The sequence below is a fragment of the Epinephelus moara genome, chromosome 16 (genome assembly GCF_006386435.1).
Source record: "Epinephelus moara isolate mb chromosome 16, YSFRI_EMoa_1.0, whole genome shotgun sequence".
In the NCBI taxonomy this organism is placed as follows: domain Eukaryota; kingdom Metazoa; phylum Chordata; class Actinopteri; order Perciformes; family Serranidae; genus Epinephelus; species Epinephelus moara.
Window position 1 is genome coordinate 6,512,066 of NC_065521.1, and position 23,987 is coordinate 6,536,052.

Sequence of the window (23,987 nt, forward strand, 5' to 3'; positions counted from 1 at the left end):
GAAAAACAACACTTTACCTCTCTGGTTATTAGCATTCCTGACCACTGAGACATCTGAAAGCATTTCATTAAAGCACTGAAAGCATTGCATATACATTAATACTCATTCAGTGGATTTGGCAGCTCAGAGCCTAAAAAATGTGCCAATGCCACCCAAACATTGACTGAGACAAATAGCTGAATCTGATGTTTGGAGCAACATTCACTTGAAACAATTTAGGAATGAGTAATGATGGGTGTTAGCACGAAGTCTGGAAGAGAATCATAGCTTCACAGAGAGTAAGACACAAACACTGATTCAGCAAAATATCTTATCATGCGCTTATTCTCTTCTGATCATTACTGCAGGCTGACAAACAAAGCGGCCACACAAAGTTCACACTGCAAAGAAAAAATAATTGCATTAGACCTTCCCACTTTGCTTCATACTCCCTGGTGGAAATCAGATGGAGCCAATCAGTGCTATGTCCAATGATAAAGAAACGAGGAGCAGCCTTCCCATGGCTCTGTTGTTATAGGCTCTTCATTAGATGTTCACATGTGTGCTCAACATGCCCAAATGCACCGTGCTGCATAGCAACATGTGGCCTGGGTGCGGTCTCAAACTTTTGTTACTTTCATTTAAATGTTCAGACTCTCTGCCAGCCTGCCGTATTTGACTGAATTGACTGATAATTGCTTAAATATGTCATATTAAGGGACTATTCATTATTTATCAGGGGGAGGGGCTGGTGCAACGGGGGGGAGGCATGTCGAATAATTTTTTTAAGCCCTGTGAAGGGACTTACCCGGTGAGGGGCATACAATGTTAAATCATATTGTTTTGTATTTATTTTACAGCAGATTTTAAAGAAAACATGATGGGCCAGTTTGGAAGGCATGTTTTCTTTAAAAATCGCCAAAATTGCACCAAACAGAAATTAATGTTGGATTTTCAAGTGTCTGGTAATCCTTGGACACGTCATGTGCAACAAACACTTCCCGTCAGAATAAAAACATGACCAAATCTGATCTTAAAATAATGATTTTTCACTTTATTCTATGTGCCTAATTTAAAAGTTGGCAAAAAACAATCTGTATGCACTAACTTACCAGCATACATGACATGACCGTAAAACTGAGGCTTTTGTGAACTCCAGGATTTTGTCTTCAGTTTTTAACTTTTAACTTTCAAACATCAAAGAGTTAAAAAAAAAAAAAATCTAATGACTAATTTATGGTGGAGGGAGGGTCATACATTCTCCCGCCAGTCACCCAGGGAGGCTCAAATAAAAATATTTGCAGCTTTGGGGAGAATCAATAAAAACAAAACAAAACAAACAAAAAAAACATCAACAGCAAAAAAACAAACAAAATCACATCCCAACAACCCCTCTCCTCTGGTAAGTAAAGAACAGTCCCTAAAGAGAGCACTATCCACTGCTGAGAGGTCAAGTGATTCAGCTGATAAGATCTGCATACAATTTGTTGTTCATTATTACTCAAAGGACAACCAAATGAAAGCAATTCAATGGTGATCATAGACTATTATGATTTAACAAATAACACATGTAGCCAAAACACCAATAAAGTCAACTTTGGAGGTTTTATTTTTCTGTATTTAAACCAAAATCAATGACTTTTTTGGCCCAGTTCTTTACACTGAGGAGCAGTTTGAGATGTTTTCTACTCAGGCCCTGTGCTTTGAAGGATACTTAATCTCTCCACATCCTCCAGTTCAGCCAACCCCGTCTAACGTATTCTCTCTTTGTATTCAATCACTCTCGTTTTTCTTTTCTCTGATGTTCGACAGCTGGCTGTTCTTTCCCTCTTTTCCTGTGTCGTTCTCTGTGTCTGCTCCTCCCCCATCCCTTGAACACACACTGTTTTTCATTGTTAGAGATGACAGCAATGATAACAATGCAAAGAACCACAACTCACAGCCTGAGTATGTGAAAAAGAGACAGAGAGAGACTTCTTTCAGGTGAACAAATGACACAGATCTCAACAATCTTATGAAACATGAAAAATGTGCACCTTACTTAACTAAATACTCCTCATTTTTATTAGATGTTTGTTGCACATACTGTGTCTGATCTGTTGATGGTAGCATATTATCCTAGTAATCAATAGATGTACATGTGTAATAGGATGAGATTGTACATTGTGTCCTGTGTTCTAACAATTTCATTTCCCCTTTTGAAACTATAAGTTCCTCAGACACCCAACACTTTACTTTAAGAAGCTGCAGAGGAAGAGGGTGACGTTTGCGTGTCTTCAACATCAGATGCATATATGTCACTCATGCCCCCCCCCCCCCCCCCCCGTGTCTTAACCTCTGCCTCTTTCTTACTTGCTGCCGGTGCAGAATAACAGGCCCAACACGCTGCCTGTGGCCTTTCGCGACAGGGAAATAAGGTAGTCAACCTCAAACAACCCGCCTCCTTTTGACCTTTCTGTGTTGTTACTGACAACCTGGCTTTCAATTCAGCTGAAGTCTGTGACTGTAGCATGCATGGTGTAATTTCCCAGATTCAGCATGCAGAGACCCAATGTATTTAATGTTAAATCCACCTAAACAGCAGTTTCTCCACCAAATAAGCCTATAAAACTAAAATAAAGGGCAGTAAAGAATGTTTTTCCCCTGAGAGTAATAAAACTCATTGTGACATGTGCAGAGTCATTTTGGCTCTACAGAATGTAACTGAGATGTTGAGAAAAAGACCCAAAAATCTGTTGGCATATTTTTAATTTGAGTTCTTCACTCAGCGAAAATATAAAAGTCCCTTAGTGATGATACTGAATCTAAAATAAAACTCATTTCAGCTGGACAGTTTTACGACTTTGAGGTGTTAGGACTATGACCCATAAGTAACAAAATTCTGTTGACAAAAATGCTTGTTTTTAATTTCAGTTTTGCTCTCAGCTAGGCATCCCTGTTTGGATTCAAAGTGCTTTGATGACAAGGAAAAATTATCTAACATAAAAGCAACAAAAAAGTAAAAGAAAACTGTTTTATTATTTATAAAGATTTATTTAGATTCAGTGGTGTTGATATCTAGCCAAAATGAACAAAGTCTTTTGACAAAATGCTTATTTTTTTAGTTTAAGTTTAGGATCCCACTGTGGAAGCAGTGTCCCTTGGTGACATGGATAGGCTAAAAACTGAATCAAACATAAAACTAACAAATGTGCAACAAAACAAAAATGATCCCCTTGATGTAACTGAATGATGCAGATAAAACCTGATTGTAACAGAAATGATCTCTGCTTCTTTTGGCTCCATATATTTACCTACATTTAGAGGTGTTCATAAAATAGCCAAAAGTCTGTTAGACCTTTTTCCTCCCAGCTAACAGCCCATATTTGGCAGCTGTGTGACAGAGTGACATGGTTACAAACTGGATCTAACATAAAAGTAACAACAAAAGTTATTTCTACAAATATATTAGCATCAAAGTATACACAGAGAACAAAGTAAAAGTGCTCATTATGCAAAATGGCCCTTGCAGAATATGATGTAGGCTTTTATATTGTTTAATTTTAATTATTGATGAATAACTATGAACATCATTCTAATTGTACGGCTGGTAAAGTTGGGGCTAATTTTACACTTTACTTTACTTTAGTTTCACCAAGGAACAATAAAGTTTTATCTTAATCCATATACTTTCTCATATTGTGTTTGTTGATTATATTTGTAGTGATAATCTGAGTTTGCAAAGTCACAGATGCCATAAAATAAATGTAGTGAAGTAGAAATATTAAGTAGCAAAAAATGGAATGTCTAAGTTAAGTTGTAAAATGCACTTAGGGAGTGTTCTTTACGTATCAGAGGAGGGGGGGGTGGCTGGAGTATGACGTTGATTTTTTTTACCCTCCCCGAAGCTACATATCTTTTTCCTTGAGCCTCCCTGAGTGACCGGGGGGAAATGCACAACCCTCCCCCCACCATGAATTAGTTTTTATATTTAAAAGACTTACCCTTAGGTGTTGGAAAATTAAAAGCTGAAGATGAAATCCTTAAGTTGAAAAAAAAAAAGGGCTCGTTTTATCCACTCTTGTTGTGCATGCTGCTTAGTTAGTGCAGAGCTTATTTTTAGCCAAATTTTAAATGAGATGGAGAATAAAGTGATTGCGATAAAATATCACTTTTTTAAGCTCACATTTGTTAATGTTTTTTTTCTGATGGAAGCATTGCACATGATGTATCCGAAGACCATTGGAAATGTGAATATCCAACGATAATTTCTGTTTTCAGTTTCTAGCCATGATAAATGGTACCTTTAAAGCCTGCCTCCAAGCATGTTTTCTTTAATAATCTGTGGTAAAATAAATACAAAATACAACCACTTAAATCTGTATGCCCTTCCCCTAAGTAAAAATACCCTGTGCTAACAAAATTATTTGACATGCCTCCCCCTTTTTGAACCACCCCCTCACAAGTAACGAACAGTCCCTTAGTTACTTTCCACCACTGAGACTAACAAAACCCTATTTTGTCTATTTCTATATGTCTCCTCAGCAGCATACCTTAATGAGGTAGATAAAAATAAGGGATCTAACAATTAAGTGACACAAAATAACTAATTTTGGTTCTAATGATTTTGGCTAAAAAAAAATAAAAATAAAAAAAACCCTCTGTTGACAAATTGCCTGTTTTCAATTTTAGGATCCCCATTGGCAGCAGTGTGACGTGACGTGGATGTGTAGCTGGACATGACACACCGAGTTCCACCCATCTACCTTATCAACGTGGTGCAGACCACTAGTGCTGGCTGCCAGCAACCTGATACCCCACCAACATCACAGAAAAGTCAGTCTCAGCTGAGATAGATTCCCCCACCTTCTGTGGGTTACCCAGAAGTGATCACACACCAGATGGTCAGTGGTTACATCATGCAGGAGGTGATGGTACACTATCTGTCAGTGCAACACCACTGCGTTCGACATCAGGCATTCACATGTTGTGTAACATATGTGTTTTGAGCAAATGTTGCACAACATGCCATGTTGATTTTTAGGGTGTGAGAGGTGGATTCTTATCACACCTCATGTACTTGAATGTTGGCTATGCTGTGCAACTTGACATTTGTGGTTGAATAATGGCCAAATATTAAAAAGAAAAAAAAAATGAAAAGAAAAAAATCACTAAGAACAGAACCCCCCCCCCATTTATTAATTTAAATATAAAGAAAAATAATTGCTATATATGATAGGCAACCATGAATTGCCATCCAAATAATTATTAACAAATGTAATTAGAATCATGAATCACCTTAACAAATTGCAATCATAAGTACTCATGGTTTTAGTATTATTGTGTGCTGAAGTTCTGTATGTGGTTTGTCCAAGTGGTGTTGCCGTACCCCAACAGAAGCCGTTGCTTGACTGCTGTGGGTAGGTACAGTTAATGTCAAACACTGTATTCCCTATCTGTTTAATTACTTTCAAATATATAAACCAAATCACAATGTTTGTTCACAATAACATTGTGAGGTTAGGAAACTCCCATGCAAGCAAACCCAAGCAAACACTGGCTCAGTCTCTCAGTATTCACCAACCTTAAAAAGATGCCCACATAAAAAAGTGTATTATCGTTTTTTAGTCTACACTATATTTAAAATGTTTTTACTGTTTAACATTGCTGTCAGACAGCCCTTTCTGGAAGGGGACTGGAGCTGTTGTTTCAAAGCTACCAGACTCCATTCACAGAAACACTCATTTTACTTCAGAGAACACGAGAGCTGCTGGTCTACCACCGCCTCGGTCAGTTAATGAGTAAGGTAAAGCAGTGAAAATATTCTGAATACAGCGTAAACTTAACTGATGTAAAAAATTTTAGGTGGCTAACAAATACGATTTGCTGCAGCTCCCGTCCACAGCAGTACATTGCTTAGCTTCTGAAATATTTGGTTTATCAAAGACGCTAGCAAAGCAACACCGTACATGGCCCACTGTCTTTTAACAAATATTTTTAAAAGTTACAGTTATGGCTGAAAATGACAGAGAAATAAACAAGTTTCCTGATTTCACATATCTCCACAATTCAAATCCATTGGTACTTATATACCCAGAAGTGACTGTTGTGTTAGCCCGACATTACGGTGTCTTGAAAGTGGAATTAATATGAGTGTAATGTAGGCTATATCTTTGTCAACTTTCATAGTTTTTGTTAAGTATTAATACTATAAAACTTCAATTAAAAGCCTAGATTAAACACCCAGTCCCTTTTGACAAATAAACGTTGGTCTCAGTTTGACGCCTGATCTGGTCACCAAGCAGTTCATTTTTTTAATTTTTTTTTTTTTATAGAAGTTCCTTGGAATACTCACATCCAAGCTAAAAAAAATTGTTTTAACAGGATAAAGTGGTGTTGTGTCGGTATGCCGGGTGCTGTAATCCTTGAGTGCCATAACTCACTCTCTCTCTGATGAGCTGTCTTCCAGAGCTAGATCAAATGAATGAATTATAATTGATATATTATCTGAATCCTAATTTTTAAACATGTAATATTCATACAGATTTAAATAAAACATGTAACTGTATTTCCTCATCTCTACTGAGCAACAGTTTTGTGTGACAGGGATTACAGGCCTATCCTATACAGACACGTGTCTCAAATATAGGCCCATTGATTTCAGTGAGTCAAACAAATATAAGCCCTGACTATTAATAAATTTTACTGTATGTCATAAAAAAGGTCATAAAAAATGTTATTGTATAATATACCACTTTTAGAATCCCAGATCTAATATTTTTGTTTCAAAATGCTCTAAAATTGTCAATTTAGCTGTTTTAAAAATTTCTCCTTCAAGGAATTTCCCCCAGACCCCCCCCCAAGCGTTGGGTCCATTGAAAATTGTCCCCCCAATATTAAATAGGTGATTACGGCCCTGCTGGAAAATAATTACACCACAAAAATCCTGATTAAATCCATGATTCCTGAACCTTCTCAGCTCATGAACTAAACAGGACCATTTTCGCCCCACCCTGACACCCAGGCTCAGTAACACAACCTATTTTTACACAACTCTAATTAAAGAAGTACTGTCCAAAACAAAAACTGAGCGAGAAAATCATGTGTGTCCGCAACCTCAGGCCTCAGCGTCATATCTGTGCAACTGGAAGGGATGTCTGCGTCTCTGTCTTTGAGGTTTACCCCATCCTTTCTAAGCTGTTTATCGCCCATCTCTGCTAATGTAAACCGCCCATCTGTTTTAAACAAAACACATAAAAACACACACATAGTCATTTCCCACCACGCCAGACCCTGAAAGAAGGGATTGCTGGGTATTCTGGTGGCAAGGAAATACACTCCAGATGTGAACAAATTGTCCCCCTTTCTAATTGCTATTGTGTTCGCTGATGCTGATTTTGGATCTCTTAGGTTTTTGTAGCTGGGGCTGAGAGTGCTTGTCAGTTGATTAGTGCATGTGTGTGTATTTGTTTGGGAGCTTGAGGGTGTGAGGTTATAAATCTGGTGGTGTTAAGACGAGAGATGTGAAGTTAAGGGTGTTAAAGGAAAGAGGGGTAAATTGGGATAACACTGGAGGAACAGTTGGAGATCTGACTACTGTTACCCAGCCACCATAAACAGACACAGATGTTTCTGCTCAGTGCCTGATGAAGGCTTTATTTAAGGGAGCCCATCGTCTTCTTCTGTCCTGTCATCATAACTTCTGAGAGGCTGGCTTGCTCGTCCCTCGCAGTGCATCTAATCAGGACTGATTAGGTGTGTGGTAGCCAGAGACATGCAGGGGAGTGGCTGCTCTGAGGGCTGCCCCTGCTGTCCTGTTTACAGAGCGCTTTTCTGCATGTGAGGGGTTTCCTCTGCATGGAGAGATGAGAGAGAGGAATCAGACCAAGTCCACAGCATGATGTGGCGTTTCATAAGATAGTTAAAAATCACTCCACGACTCTAAACAACAGACCACCGCGCAACTGCAATCAACCTGACTGCGGTCTCACCAACCACACTGTAATCCAAATAAACAAACAATGGCATAATGAAAGAAGTCTCCCTCTTTATGCTGGGAAATCGCTTCACCTCATCCATCTTCTCTATCATCTATTCTCATCCAGTTTCTGTTTGTTTTACAGCATCCTCACATGAAAAGCTGCAGGAGGAAAACAGACTACAGCTGCTTTAAAGACTGAGGATTCCCTAGGAAAACTTGATGAAGGTCATATAACCCTATCAGTGCCACTGTAATGATGTATCATTCACAGTGTTGGAATTATAAGCTTCTATCTGTGTTTTGAGTAGTTTTTGAGATGCTGAGCTTCAAGGTTTTGCATTCCAAATCGCAAAAAGGATGTGGAACAAATGTCTGCCATACACAAAAATGACAGAATGTTATTCTAAATGTGCGATATCAAAATACTGTCAGATTGAAAATGGGGTTTTAGGGACAAATACAGATAGAACCTTACAATCCTCAAAACTCCCTTTCTGCTTGGAATTATAAGGTTCTATCTGCCTTCTGAGAGGGTTTTGAGATATTGAGCTTCGTGGTTTTGCATTTCAAATAGCAAAAATGACAAGTGTAACAAGCCTCTTTCATACACAACAATGGCAGACACCATAAAGTTATTCAAACTGTTCAGTATCAAAATCCTGTAAGGTTTGTAAATGGGTTTTTTAGTGACATATTGATTGTAGATAGAACTTTCTAATCCTAAGAACTTGTGTTCTGCTTGGAATTGTGAGATTTTTCAAGTTATACAAAAAGTTTACCTAGAATTTGTCTTAAACATAAAATTAGTGTTGTAACAGATTGTCCAAATGTATGAGAGAGTTTCATTTAATGGCATTTCTACAACATTTATTTCTTGTCTTAGGACAAATCTTATTTTTAAAAAAAACATTGTAGGTTAAGTAAAAGTCACTGCTAATTATTTACAAAGTGTTGAGGTCAGTTTTAGGTAGGTATATGGTTGGTTATTAAACACATTATTCCAGGAACCATTAGTTAAAGTTTTCTTTGGGTTCGACAGCAAATGGCCACTGTAAGACATCTAACCAGGACTGTGTTGCACAGAAAGTGGGACAGGTAAAAGGATATTGTAGATATTGTCTCTACAGGTCAGTACAGCAGGTAAATAAGATGTGTGTTGGGTTCAGTTACTACAAGAAATGTTCCAGCAGGTAAGTGTAGCAGGTCAGTATAAAGGCAGTATCAGTTTTTGAAAGATTCAGACACCTAAGAAATGGTTATTTGTTTACCTTTATAATGAGTTTATAATGTCAGAGCCGTAAGAGTTTAAATGTATTTAATTTTCACAAATTATTTGATTAAAAAAGAGAGAATAATTATATGTAATGTGTGTATAAAAGACTTATAATTCTATAATAAAGTGCAATTAAATAACTGCATCAGTCTGATCAAATATTTGAGAGTTCTTCCTGTTTAAGTTCATGTATAAATGTTTGGATGTCACTTTTTAAAATGTGCAATGATGGATGCATATGTGAGAACTCATAAGAAGTCATCTCAGAATTGAATATGAACATTCTCAGTTTAAATATTTCATTCATAACAATTCTTTAATTGTTTTAATGATGATGAATAATAAATAATACATCCCATAGCCTTAATAATTTGCCTTAGCTTTAGCTTTGCATGTACAAATCTGATTTGCTCCCATAAGCCATCACTGATTAGTAATTACATTTTTGTTTAAAAATAGTATTTGTTAGCAAACAATTCTCCGGAGGAAAATCTGCCTAAGTTGCCTGTTTTTTTCTAACTCAGGTCAGTGCTCAATGATTATTAATGTTCAGTCCAAAAATAAATGTTTGCTTGAAGACAAAAACTTAACGTGATTTTTGAAGCCAAATCGAAAGCTAAACAACATCGCGGTCGTAACGTGGATTTATTCCTATTTTCAGTAGCTGTAATGCTTTAATGTTTTCAAGTTGTTTTGGATGCAGTTTTTCCTCCCTGTTATTTAGCATTGAAACGGAACTGAGAGCCCTCAGATAAAAACAAAAGCCCGACCACTGGCGGATCAAAATAATACCTGTAGATGTTTGGTCCAAAATGATGACTGTCCTCACACTTTGATCTGAATTATCGCACCCAACTCTGATGAAAAATAAACCCTCCCTATCATGTCCACACAGTGTGCTCAGCACGCTGCAGAGACAGGTAAGCCTATTGTGGTTTTGGAGGCATTTCCCTCTGAACAACTGGCATTTTCTACCCCGCTCCTCTGTATTGAACACGCCAAAAGCCTTTTGATGCTTTCATGTTCGGTCGGAAATGTCGCAATTTCGAGAGCGAGATTGACAACCTAACAAAATATGAATAAGTATAAGTGAGGTTTTGTATGGTGCTGTAATATCTTTATTTAGTGCTCAGACAGCAGCTAAATTAGGCATTTTAAACATGTTTATTTACTAATCAAAACATCAAACAGTGGCACTCCAACATATACGTATAGATTAGGCCTATCTAGATCATGTTTTTACTCATTTTAAAATAAATCAACATAAAAAAAATATGTAACTTATTTTAGTGCTCATAAAACTGTTATCTCCGATACTACTTAAATACACAGACACGAGTATTATTTCTGTATATTTAAAATATGAGCAGACGGGCAGCACTTGAAAGCAGCATTATTGAAGACTCTTGCTCCCCCACCCCCCATACTCACTCTCTCTGCACAAACACATTCACCCTGCGGGCTTGGTGGGGCTGTTGGAAGCCTGTGGAGGGGCTGGGAAGAGGTGCTGGGGGGTTAGGGTGATGAGGAAACGAGTTGATGTGCCCTGGAAGTAATTCTTTCACCCCCCACACACTACCCCCTCTCCAAAAACACACAAGGTGGGAGAAACGGGACCACCACCAGCACCACTGGTAGCCTTTAACACGTGGGGACCCGGGGCGAGCATCCACATTCCTGCTGAGGGACTGAAAGCATGCTCGATTTCTTCCACCGTGTTGTCACTTGTTGACGCATTAATAATAATAATAATAACAATAATAATAGTAATAATGATGATGATAATAATTGCAGAATGCATGATTCAAGTATATGTTTTATGTTGTGTGATAAAGACATGTTTTTGTGATAATTTATCGATGGGCGGTCTTTTTATTTTTTCCCCTCATTTGTAAAATATTTGTACATTTTATGTGCACAACAACAATGTCAACGTAACCCAAACAAATGTAGGAAAATCTCACTATTCAATCACAGATTTAGAAGATACATATTTTGTTGATATGAGTGTGTTTTTCTCACATTTTTTAGTTCTTCAAAAGTCTGTAAAGTTGAGGTGACATCGCAATAATTCATTAGAATGCACTGCTTCCTGTTGTGAGGAGGCTACACTTTTCTTTTGTACAATTTTATTCAAAATATGGGCTGTTAGAAACAATATATGTATATAAAAAGAGAAACAAATAAAGGTATATTTAATGCAGTTAATCTTCTCTCATTGCTGTTTGGTTTCAAAGGCGACACAAAATCGAGTAAAACAAATTAAACAAATAAAGATAGTCCCATCCGATTACCACAAGCCCTGCGATTTCTTAAAAAATATTTAAAAAAATATTTAACAACTACAAAAAGCACCCAAAGGGTTTTAAATATATTTAAATATGATCAAAAACGCTGCTTTAAACGTTTTTTGTTGGCTATAGTGACAATACGAAATGTATTCACACATTAACTGTTAATCTGTCAAACCACGGCTTCGTTATAGTGAATTATGATTTAAACTGTTCTAAAAACATGCATGTTTCTTCATAAACCGAATCTAAAGAATGAATAAGTTGGGCTGCAGGTGTATTCACAGAATCAATAACTTGTTACTGGGATGACTGGCTGCTGAAAAACCAGTAAACTGTCCCTGCTTGAAAAAAAAAAAAAAAAAAAAAAAAAAAAGTTTGTGAAAGTGGCCTGACGTCACACTCCCACAATGCTTACCGCCCCATAACTCCGCTGCAGCCTGAGGGGAGCCAGACTCACTCTCAGGCCCCGAATATTGAAAAATTATTGAAAAAAATCGGAAAAAATAAGCAAACAACAGATCGAGGGGAGAAAAGAGCGGGGAGCGGTGGCGTGGGCTCTCCCACGGTGGGTGTCTGGTCCGGTCCGAGATGGAAGGTTACCGGGGCTCCATGTGAGATTGACTAATGCGGTGCTGGAAACTTTTTGGTGGGTAAACTGCTGGTTTTTTTCACTAAGACCTCATAATGTGGCTGCACGTCCTGATGTGTGCATGTGTGCTTTTGAAACAACTTTACCAACTTTAGATCAACTCTCACTCACACTGACTGACACATCGACGTGCGCCACACTTGAATTGTTATGAATGTGTTGTTACTATCGCGTAATCGGACTTTGCGTAATTTTGCTTATTTTTTTGGTGGCAGCATGGAACGATCTGGGTATTTAATTTTTAATTACGCGATCGCCTTCTCTGCCCCTCGAGGCTCTTTTGCTCGATAAATATGTTGCAAATGCGAATCTGTGAAGTTGTTTAACACGGTGCACTTTGTCCAGCGGCCCCTCGCTGTTGACGTCTGATGTTCTTCTTCTTCTTCATGTTTTCGGCGATCTGGTAAGTTTTAAGCAATTTCCGAATCTTTATCAAGTGTGGCATGCCGCTGCAGAGGAGAGGGAGATATGGGTGAACGTCCCATGGCGTGTGTTAGTTTGCGAGGGGAGGAAAAAGTTGCTGTAATGTGGAAGCTGTTGGCTCTGTGTACATCATACTGTTCCGTTCTCTACATTAGGACTTATATGTCTGATTTTGAAGCGTCCCCTTAAACCTTCAAGCCATTGTTGCTGACTGAATGTATATTTGGCCCCTCCGCTGGGTTATCTACATGGCTGGTGACATGTTTGTCGCTGATCGGATGTTTTGTGTCTCTTGCCTGCGCGTGCGCGCGCGCGTGTCTGTGAAAGAGAGAGAGAGAGAGAAAGAGAGAGAGAGAGAGAGAGAGAGAGAGAGAGAGAGAGAGAGTGAGAGAGAGAGAGAGAGTGTGCTTTTCCTTGGAAGCGGGTAAATAACAACCAAGACCCTACCAAAGGGGGGTTGGGGGTCAGAATGTGGGGGTTCCCGTTTATGCACATGTTATTGATAGCTGACTTGGCTGCAGGCTTCTACTTGCTACACGTATATCGTCAGTCAGGAGGGTGGAAATAAGCAAAAACTAGTGTTGAAAAAGTTCTGCTACAATAATGAGGTGCAGTGTTTGCGTTGTGCTGTTTGTGCATGCTTTCACCATATTATTTACATTATTGTTGAGCTGTTTTTGTCACTGCTGTAACATATCATTTAATACAAGATCACTGTTGTTGCTTTTCCAATTGAACACAGAACTTGCACTATAATTGCACTTTGTGATATTTAGGTGTTTTCATTACATCAGCTTTAAGTTACCAGCAGGCATCCTGTGGATGTACAGGAGTTGCACATGTTTGCAGATCTCCACAGATATACAGGGGAGACTCCAGAGGGCTGATGATTATTTTCAGTCTTAGTCTGCTGGTTATTTCCTCTATTTATCAATTTAAGTGTCAAAAAAGTGAAAAATACCAATTTCAGGGGTCTCATTTATAAAACAATACATAAGATCAATACTGAGAAAATACATACAAACAAAAGCCAAAAATGGTTTGCGCCAAAAAATATTCAACACTTCCTATAATCAGGCTTCCACCTCACCATCTGCATCGGCAGTTTACTGTCTCCAAAATGTTCATAAGCATGGGTCAACGTTTCTCCCATCAAGTCTGTTTCTACACACCGCAGCTTTTGTGCGGGAAGTGGTGCACGCCTCTTTTAGGCTGTGTTTTGTGCATATGCAGTGTTCATAAATGAGACCCCAGGTTCCTGAGGCCCAAGTTGAGGTCTTCACATAAGTTGGTTTGTCCATTTGACAGATCAAAAGCCCCCAAATTATTAAATTACTATTGCATAAGACAAAAAAAACAACAAAAAAACAAAAACAGCAAGTTGTCAAAAATGACAAGCTATCAGGAGTTTTCAGAATAACTGCAAGTTTTTGTTCTGTCGATTGACTGGTGCTTCAGCACTTGAATCAACCCTCACTGGCCCGATAGGTTTCTAATGGCTCAGATACCCTTCTGCAACATCATTATTTGCTTGTCATTCATTTAAGGTAATAATTTAAGATTTTGGGTGCAGAATGTAAAGAAAATTTCTGCCTGGTTTGAACAACGCTCTATAAAAACACAATAAGTTATTGTGATCACCCTGATTTACCTGAGTAGCCTATATAGGGTTCTAAAAGCTGTAAAAGTCCCTCAGTGGTGCAAAAAGATTGATGCCACAGTTGCAGATCAGTAATCGAGTGAGTTTAGTTTTTTCTCTCCACTTCAAGAGACGAACATGCTCCACCGAGGCCTCCAGCTACATAATAAGGAAATGGAAGTGAGTTTGTCACGAGACAATGCCTTTGTTGCTGCCAGTCCCAGTGCAAGTTGAGACCCATGTGTTGATGTTTGCTACTCTCTCACTATAACAACCCTGTTAGTGATGGATCCGCTCCATGGCCTTTAACAGATTTCATTTCCTCCAGAGATTTCTCAAACATTCGGAACATTGAGTGAGGTTCTTGGTATTGTGATGCACCTGTTTTTAGATGCAGTGACACAAAGCTTGTTTAATTGGTATTAATAGTTTCATCAAACCTTAAAAGATCAGAGGTGAAAAATATAGTTAAGGAACAGTTATTAATGAAACATGATAAAAGTTGTAAGCCAGGAAAGTTGTACAAAATTGCTTGCAGTTCAGGAAACAGCTGGCAAACTTGCATTTTTCATGTTTCTTCTTTATCTGTTAGTGATAATGTGCAGAATTAAAATCAAAAAACCTCCCTCCTATTTCTAAATATGTTTTCTCACAGTCACAGACTCCTGATGATTTGTGCTCCTCTGGTGCCCAAGCATTCTTAGCTGCTCTGCTCTCCAAACTGTTTTCTGCCGGGTCCATTGAGCCAGCTTCTTCTCATTAACTTCCATGCATTGCCTTACATTACTTCCATGCCCCTGTGGTTGGAGGCAGCACGTTTCATGTTTGCCTTTGTGATTGAGTGAATGTGTTTGCCTGTGAGAGCTCGCACACATGCCTGTTTGTGAGACGGTAGATGTTAGACGTGCGCGTGCACATGCGCCTGAGCTCATGTGTTTGCGAGAGAGAGAGAGGGAGCTGTTTTTGAGCTGGTGGAGGGAGGTCTTCTCCTCTGAAAATCTCCCACAATTCCTTGCGCCTCTGCGGGCAGCGGCAGCGGTGGCAGTGGCGGCAGAGACGGTGGCGGCGGCAGCAACAGCAGGCTGATTTCCATGAGAAAAGAGCATCAGTTGGGTTAATGGGAGGGACAGCCCTCTGAGGGGACAAATGGTAGTTAATAACCAGGGAAGAATCGGAAAAGCTCTGATCCCTTTCTTTGTACTTCTTCACCTTCTAGAGGCAGGGATGGGGTGGGTGGGGGTGCAGAGGAGATGGCTGAAGGAACAAGGGACACTGGGTTCATGCTAGAATGGATGTTTTTCACTGAGGGGGCTGCAATGAGATTGTACTATTTATTATTTTCTCAGAAAAGCGGGAGAAAAAAAAGGGAGCCATAGAGCTGGAACACAACATGGGGCATTGCAGAAGAAGTGTGTGTGTGTGTGTGTGTGTGTGTGTGTGTGTGTGTATGTAAGGGGTGCAGTTTGGGTATTTGCACTTTTTGTGTGTACTCACATATAGATGTGTTTACATGCATGTGTGTTCAGTGTCATCAGATGTGATGTTTGTGATGTTTGAGGTTCCACACAGTAGCTGCTGGTCATTCAGGTCACTTGAGAGAGGCTGGAGAGGAGGAGAGAGACACTGTATGGAAGACAGTCATAGTCTTGTTTACTCATCCTTTAATCAGATAGTTACTGATTTTAATCATAATTCTGCTACTCCCAGACTGTATTTGAAGTTATTGCACAGCCTCTTTTTTAACATTTGAATAAAAAGGATTTTTTTATTGTTGTTTTTATAGAAAAATTGTTAATATCCCTCAGGAGTACTGAAACTGGGGTGCTGAAATATTTAAAATACCGAGCCCTGCTCCATCATATCTGGGTATGTTAAACTGTGTTTTTTACATGGTAGAGTTTCCTAGTTTGTGTGGATGTTTATCACCCCTGCAGCATAGACTTTTAGTTCAAGCTATTTGTAACAGTTTTAAAAGTTAGAGGCTGCATAAGTGCTAAAAACGATGGATCATTTGTAACTGAAGTAGTGTCAGTTTTCTCAGTCTTTTTTTATACTGTGCTGCCAGAAAGTTTGTTAGATTGACATAGGGCTGAGTGATACGGAGAAAATCAAATATTATGATAATATTTACCAAATACCTTGATATTGATATTGTGACAATATTGTGGGGTTGACTATTGGTGCTTTCATAAAGTAATTACAGAATAAGATTTTGATAAAAAAATCATCAGTAAGTGGATATAATGACTAAGTGAGTGAAGGCAAATAATAAAACATCTAGAGCAGTCTGGTAAGTTCAGAGAATGACAACAATTTATTGTAATGCAGCCTTTAAAACCAGGAAAAGACAGCAAGTGTTATATCCCAAATCTAAGACGATATCTAGTCTAATATCACTTTATCAGTTTATTATTGATATATTGCCCAGCCCTGGATTGAAAATATGTTAGCTAACGTTAGCAAGCTTTACACAGATATTTATGTGTGAATCAAATTGCTGACTTCTCAGTTCTTCTTCTGCCAGTGTGACACTGAGTTTTAGCATTTACCATATAGCTAGGGAATTTGCTGCTATAGTCATATGTGGTGATATCACCAGTATGGTGGCTAATGTTAGCAAAGCTCAGTAAACTTTAATACATATTGCTCTGTTAGTGACATTACTTTGTCAGTTTGCTGATTTCAGTCATGGCTGTGGAAATGGTAATTTGACCAGATGTGTTTAACTTACTGTCTGCTCACAGTATTGGCTTTTTGAACCGCATTTCATGGTCTTCATCAGCGGCTTGATTTTGCTCAGTTGTCAGTTTCAGTTTCAGGCGCAGGAGAAACCTAGTGTGAGGGCGTTGAGTCAAGATTTGTTGTCAGCTAATGACTCTTCTCTACTTGAGCTTTTAATAAATTTTGAAATGAATCATCAGCTTGTTATTGATGTCAGAGTGTTAAAGTTAAAGAGGCTTTCTTCAAGGGCTAAAATTGTACAGAGGAAGACAGGAAATGAATGGCAACAGTTTATTTTATTTATTACCAAAAATAACAAGCATGGAACACACACAATACCAAAGTTACTCTGAAACAGACCAACATACCAAATCCAACCGATACATCTTAATAAACATAAACAGGGCATATTATCACAACATTTATCAGCAGGTTTAACAACCTAAATAAATAACAAATATTAGTGCATATAATAATAAGAAAAACTAAACAAACGGAAACGCCTGATCTTACTTATACAAATTAATTTCATTATTATATGGAAAGAATCCACACGTAGAAAATAAATTGTTTTCTCTAACAAAATCATCAGATTGATAACATAACTGTTTGTCTCTCTGTCACAGAGAAAAATTCTGGTTAAAACACAGCTTTACAGCATCACACATTTTTCAATCTCCCTCCGAAAGCCAGAAACAACATGACAGTATCAGACAGAAATCATATCGTCAAGCCCATAGAAATGGTTAGGACCCTGAAAAGGTGCAGCCAATAGGTCCTTAGGGGCCGTACACATGCCGCATCTTTAACTGCCTGGAAAATGCTTTTTAATGGCACGGAGGCAGGTTGCATCTGAGGCTGTTAAGCGATTATAAGCAGCACCATATCACAGCCTACTTACTAGAAATCCTGAGGGCAGAGTGAATCTTCTTCCAGGTGCTGTTTTGTAAGTGTGTACTAGGTCTAAATTATTGTCTATGGTAGAGATGTAAAGCTCTGGGTAGCCCTGCACTGAAATGATCAACTTCTTCTCTGTATTTAGCACGGACTGATATTTATGGAAGAAGGGAAAGATATCTGCCAGCTGTGATTGGTTGGTCCTTGTCACATGACGTGCAACCGTAGCCCTGAAAAATATGTGCTTGGTAATGAATGCATGCTGCAACATCATCATTGTTGCGTTTTAGCATGCTTGCCGCGCACCTACTTTGAAAACAAAGAAAACGCGTATGTGTATGTGTACGGCCTCTCACTCATACCCATGCATGTATGTGACTTATCTCCAAGTATATTTTAATAAATATCTCAGGTCATGTGGCAGGTCTCCTGGCTGTGGTGCTTTGTTTTTCCCTGCAATGCAACATATCCTCCAGCGACCGGGCCCCAGAAAGCTTTCCCCCTTATGGGCGGCCCTGATGTATGTAATGTACTCTGATTCCATAAAGTGAAAATGACAGTCATCTGACTCAGCAGCTCTTTAATACCACAAAGGCAACTGTTTTTGATTCCAACTTTTACATGGAAGATTAACACTGTACTGTTTTATAAAACACACTCATGTACATTTTCACATCATTATTTCACATTAAATTAACAGGGTTTTCAGTTGGGATAAAGTCTATGGTGGGCAAAAGCAAGCACAAACATCACTCTTTAGACTCTTCATAGTAAGCACAGCACTACATACATTTACTACATATAGCTGGCAGTCATGACAGAGAGAAGAATGATGCTTTGCTGTGTAATAGACTGATTGAAAACAGGCATATGAATGTGCAGTGCAGCATACACACAGATATTTACAAGGCTAATTAAAGTTAAAAAAATACATTTTCATTTTTATTATGCATCGGCACAAAGTTAATAATACAGGCACACATGCTCTCATTTACTCACACTCTCTCAGAGGCTTTTTGGACCGGCGCACATTCTGACGGGTCCTGCAGTATGCCGGTCAGAAATAGTAAGAGGATGCTAGATGCTTGAACCACATACTGCCATTTTTCCTTGTGGATCCTTTTCTAGGAAGAGCGGGGCAGCTGTGGCTTTTCAGAACCTAGATCCATCCATCAACCAGCACCCATGGTTTACACCACATAACACACACACACAGTAACACACACACACACACACACCCTCTTTTCCCTCCCTCCCCTCCTCCTTCCCAGCTCCGTTTCCATGTATCTTAATTTCTTTCCGTCCTCTCTTTTCTTCTCTCTTTCTTCATCCCCCTTTTCACTCTCGCACTCTGTCCATCCATCCCTCTCTGTTTTGCCCTTCATCCATCCTTCTGTCCCAGACTGAGTTTACAGCCCCCAGGCCACTTCCGCCAGGCTGTCTGCAACAGATTTATTAATAGGCTTTTCTCTCTCTGCAGTAAACACAGCGTTGGTTTAGGGGGTCGTCTCTCAGACACTGATAGACTTGTACTTAACCTTAGGCACTGACTGACTTGGGAATAGAGGGAAGTCTGTTGGTTTCAAAGATGATCCACTGCAGATTAAGTCACTGAGGGACTGCTGCAAATGAACACCAGCAGGAAACAAAAATAACTTCGATAAATTTGGTGATATTTTTACAGCATTTTGGATTTTTTGGGTTGAGTTTAGTGAGGTGAGAAGACAGGGGGGCAGAAGGGTTGTCCTGTCAGAAAGGTCACGTGGAGGATTTAATTACATGTGTTGCAAACGTGCAGCATACACCTCAGCTTGCTGATCCACTGTAATATACCTCAGCAAGTGACATAACAGTCTCACTGTGACAGCATTCGATGGCTGTTGTGGAGCTTTTCAGCATTTCACACTACGGAGTTTACTCAGCTGTCATGGAATTGTAAGTGTTGGTATTTCTCTGAGCAAGACCTCTGGTTCATCTTGGTTTAAGAGTTAAGATTGGAAATGCATTCTTGACCAAAGAAACATCTCGACGGAGCATTCACTAAATCCTGTCCCCCTTTAGTTACCAGACTATTGTCAGGTAGTCTGTTTGTTATCGCACGGCATATGCAGTTCACTTTGATAACAGTGGCAGAGTTACACTCTAAATGTTTCTAAGTTTTGATTTTACATCGTGGTAAACAAAATCTGGCCACTTATTTCTAGCCGGCTGAAGTGACAACTGTCACTGGCAGATTTTATCAGCACAAAAAAGCCACCAACACCGGCTAACATCTGGCTTTTTAATGGAATGGGAAAGGTTACAATCGGCATTCATACTCGGGTCAAATTACTCTGCAGTAGTCACGGGCATTTCTCAGCTCCAGCTCTGATCGGCATTGATGGAAAGACAACACCTAGGCGAACACACTAATTTTAACCCCTTAACCTGCGAGATTGAATGACACGCCGCCACAAAATACCGTCTGCTCCAGTAAGAGATATATAATAAGGTGTAATGACCAAAAAGTTTTGACAGGCCTCCATGCTGTTTTTTACTATTTACTAACCTGTTTTCCAGCCTGATGGTGGTCAAATGTGACACACACACACACACACACACACACACACAGAAAGGCATACTCATCTGCTGCAGATCCGTGTACACAGCTGTGGTCTACTGGGTTCACCTGTGTTTAAAAAACCTGTGTACATGCACAAATTTTGTTGGAAATGGAAAATATGATAAGCACTGTTGATGGCACGGGAGACATTAGGGGGAATGCCTGGCCAAATGAGCTTTTGTGCCCTCTGAAATTCTCAAAATTCATTATATTATGATTAACATTCGATAAAATAAACATGTATTGATACATCATTAAAACTATAAATTTTCAAACAAATTCACGAGTAAAAATACCTAGAATAAAATGATGGTCCCTAAAAAGGCTTGTTATCATTATCAGTTTAAATGTCTGTTATATGTAGAATTGTCAGACAGCCCTTTCTGATGCAGAACTGAGGCCATTATATGCAGATATCCTCTCTTTGCCACCAGACGTCAAAACATTCATTTTACCTCACGGCACATGGGAGTTGCTGGTCTGCAGCAGCCTTGATCACTTTGTTTGTTTGTGTTATTGAGTGACTATGGTGAATCTACACTAAACCGAGGGTTTTCCATTTTCATAGTCACACATTCATTTATTTATGGCAATATCAACATTGCCAGCCACATATTGATTTGAAATGTCTGTGAATAGAAGAGTACCCACCCATGAAAACCTGGGATTTGATTGCTTGTCTTACATACTTAGACAAGAAGACAGGAGTTAGATTTTCACTTTTAGCATTAAAGCAAAAAGGGCTCTTAGGATGAAGATGTGTGTGTGTGACAAACATAACACTATCTTTGGTAAAGAGCAGGACAGAATCACTAACTTTACCCTAAACTCTGATATAGTGGCATCCTTGACACAGTGGGGAAACACCAGCTGTTACACAGTAGCTGTGCTAGTCCTTTCTTTTAACGTAATCTGTAATCCTACAATAACAAAAAAACAAAAACGACCATCCTCCAAAGTTTTTGTATATGCTGTACCCCTCTTACTACAGCCCCATGCACCCTGCTTCAACATGTGGAGGAATCCCTCAGCTCAACAGGACTGAGGTGAATTCCATGACAAGTGGGCAAACAACATTTGATGATTGTGTTATTAGATCGAGAGCTCCATCTACTACTAAATGGACTGTGTTTAGATTATTTTGTCAAGCGCGGTGAATGAATGTTCAGTCTGTACCTCAGTAATAGTTACACACTAAAGAACAGAGGGGAAATGTGGAGCAATTTGCAGACTTATTGGTATAGAAAGTCAATTTGATAAAGTTCAATGTAAAACAATATATCCTGCTTTTATGAGTTTTATGTATATACATATATATATATATATATGTATGTATATATATATATATGTATAGCTATAAACTCTGTCATTTACTGGACTGGGAAATGTGTTTGTTACTGTCATATCGACCTCCTGTCCACATAAATCACTCTGAACAATGGAGATCCTTCAAATGAACTTGTTTCAAAGGTGGGATAAATTTAGACATTTTGAAATGGACTTTCTGCTTGAACTGACTGTCAGAGCTGTTTGGCATGTTAAATTTACCCGAGCCATTTAAGGATTAGTATAGAGCAGCACTGTTCTAGCTGGTAGGCCGCTATCTGCAGACCCACCAAATAAAACATGACCTGCTGCTTTGCTGGCCTGCCATCACGCTGGATTGGATACATACCTTGACCAATAGGCTGACATCTTCATGGCTATTACAGATGTAGCATTTAAAGACTCCTCTTCTCACAGCATGTGCTGCTGTGCATGCTTGATGGATCTGTCCACAGAAAGAGCATTAAAATATAGTTGCTGATGACTGATGTTGCAGTCTGTTGAACTGAGGGCTCACTGTGGATTGATATAAATTTTTTAAATCAATTGAAGGCAGTAAATCCTCACAATGTTACAGCTGGAGCCAGCTTAATAGGCTATTTGTCATATTTGCTTGACTTCTTAATATTAATGATAATAATAACAATAATAATAATAATGATAATAATAATAATACATTTTATTTATAGAGTGCTTTTCAAGGTACTCAAAGATGCGTTACGTTGGTTAAAAAAGATCACAAAATAGACTACAGTAAAAAACACACAACGTCATTGAATGATGAAGTATTAAAACCATTTATTTATTTTCTGTCAGGTAATTGATTGACTGACTGTTTGAGCTATAGTTTATGTAAGCAATCATCACTAATTCCACATATGGTTCTTGAGCCTTCAATCTTTTATTGTTTTAGCTTTGTGTGCGTTTTTATCTTCTATATATTGTGTATGTCTTTATTAGGGGTGGGAATCAGCAGAGGATCCATGGTATGATATAACAATATCGGAATGTAACAATATGATACAATATTATTGCGATTTTAGATATGATATGATATGCTGGGTATTGCGATAAAATATGTTGCGATTTATTACCTTTTTTTTAACTCTTAATTATGTCCTCAAAGGAAATGTGTTTTATCTGATAAGATAAAGTTTTCAGTCTGTTTATGTCACTTCGGCCTTTTTTTTTGCAGCAGCAGCAAAATGTAGCTAGTGGACTGAAAAAGCAATTGATTATATTATTCTAGTAGGCTACTGAAAATTTCATTTGTATTTGTAATACCAATAATTTATATAACAAAAAAAATCTATACTTGGCACTGTCTGACGATATGATATCGGCACACAAAAATATTGGGATACTATGCTGTATCGATTTTTTTACCCTCACCTCTGCTGATCTGGGTGGTGAGCGGCTGTATAACTGCCATACTCTTACAGTGATATGTTTTCCTTATGTGAAGAAAATGCCCATACTTCGTCATAAACTCTAACAGAATTCCTTTTATCAAAGAGCATTTTGTAGTGTACTTTATGTACTTTAAATTGTGGATGGGTATTTTGATGCCACTGCTTTGTGTAGGAGCCAGTTTAAGAAGCAGCCAATGAGGAGCCTGTCATACAGAGACTTTGACTGACTCAAATGAAACATGGTCAGAGCGACTTAATGGTGGCTACGGCTGCGACCAACAATTGTTTTCGTTCTCAATTAATCTGCTAATTATTTTCCTTAATTAATGATAAAGGGTATATTTATGCAATGTCAGAAAATAGCAAAAAACAAACACCCTTCACAAGTTTCCCAGAACCTAAGTTGAAATATTCAAATTATTATTTTTTGTCTGAACAAAGCCCACAGATATTCAGTTTATTATTATAAAAAATTAAATCACTTAAGACGCTGCAACCAGTAAGTTTTGGTGTTTTTTCTTCAGATAATAATAAACGATTAATTTTCTGACAACGGATGAATCAACAATTTTAGCTCTAATGGTGTTAGGCAAAGGGAAAACTTTGACAATGCCAAAGAGTGTTTGTCACTGTTATATTTAAAATCAACAGAATAGGAGAAAATTACTTGTTGAAAAAAATCAATTAATTGCTGAATACAGTCATCCAAATAAGATAAGCCTTGATTTGGTGGTTACAACTTCTCAAATATGAGGATTTACTTTTCCATCATTTAATTGCTAATTAGATAAAATAAAAATGTTTTTGCAGTT

General features: G+C 38.4%; 1 protein-coding gene across 2 annotated transcripts in view; it reads left to right on the top strand.

Moving 5' to 3' along the window:
- Positions 1-11,902: 11,902 nt before the first annotated feature.
- plagl2 (pleiomorphic adenoma gene-like 2) overlaps positions 11,903-23,987 on the top strand; it is a 62,670-nt gene continuing 50,585 nt past the window's right edge. The window contains exons 1-2 of one of the 2 annotated variants that reach the window (XM_050064637.1): positions 11,903-12,152; positions 12,501-12,558. The gene's annotated coding sequence lies outside the window, so the exon portion shown is untranslated. The remainder of the gene's footprint in view (positions 12,153-12,500; positions 12,559-23,987) is intronic. The other variant, XM_050064635.1, reaches the window with a different exon arrangement.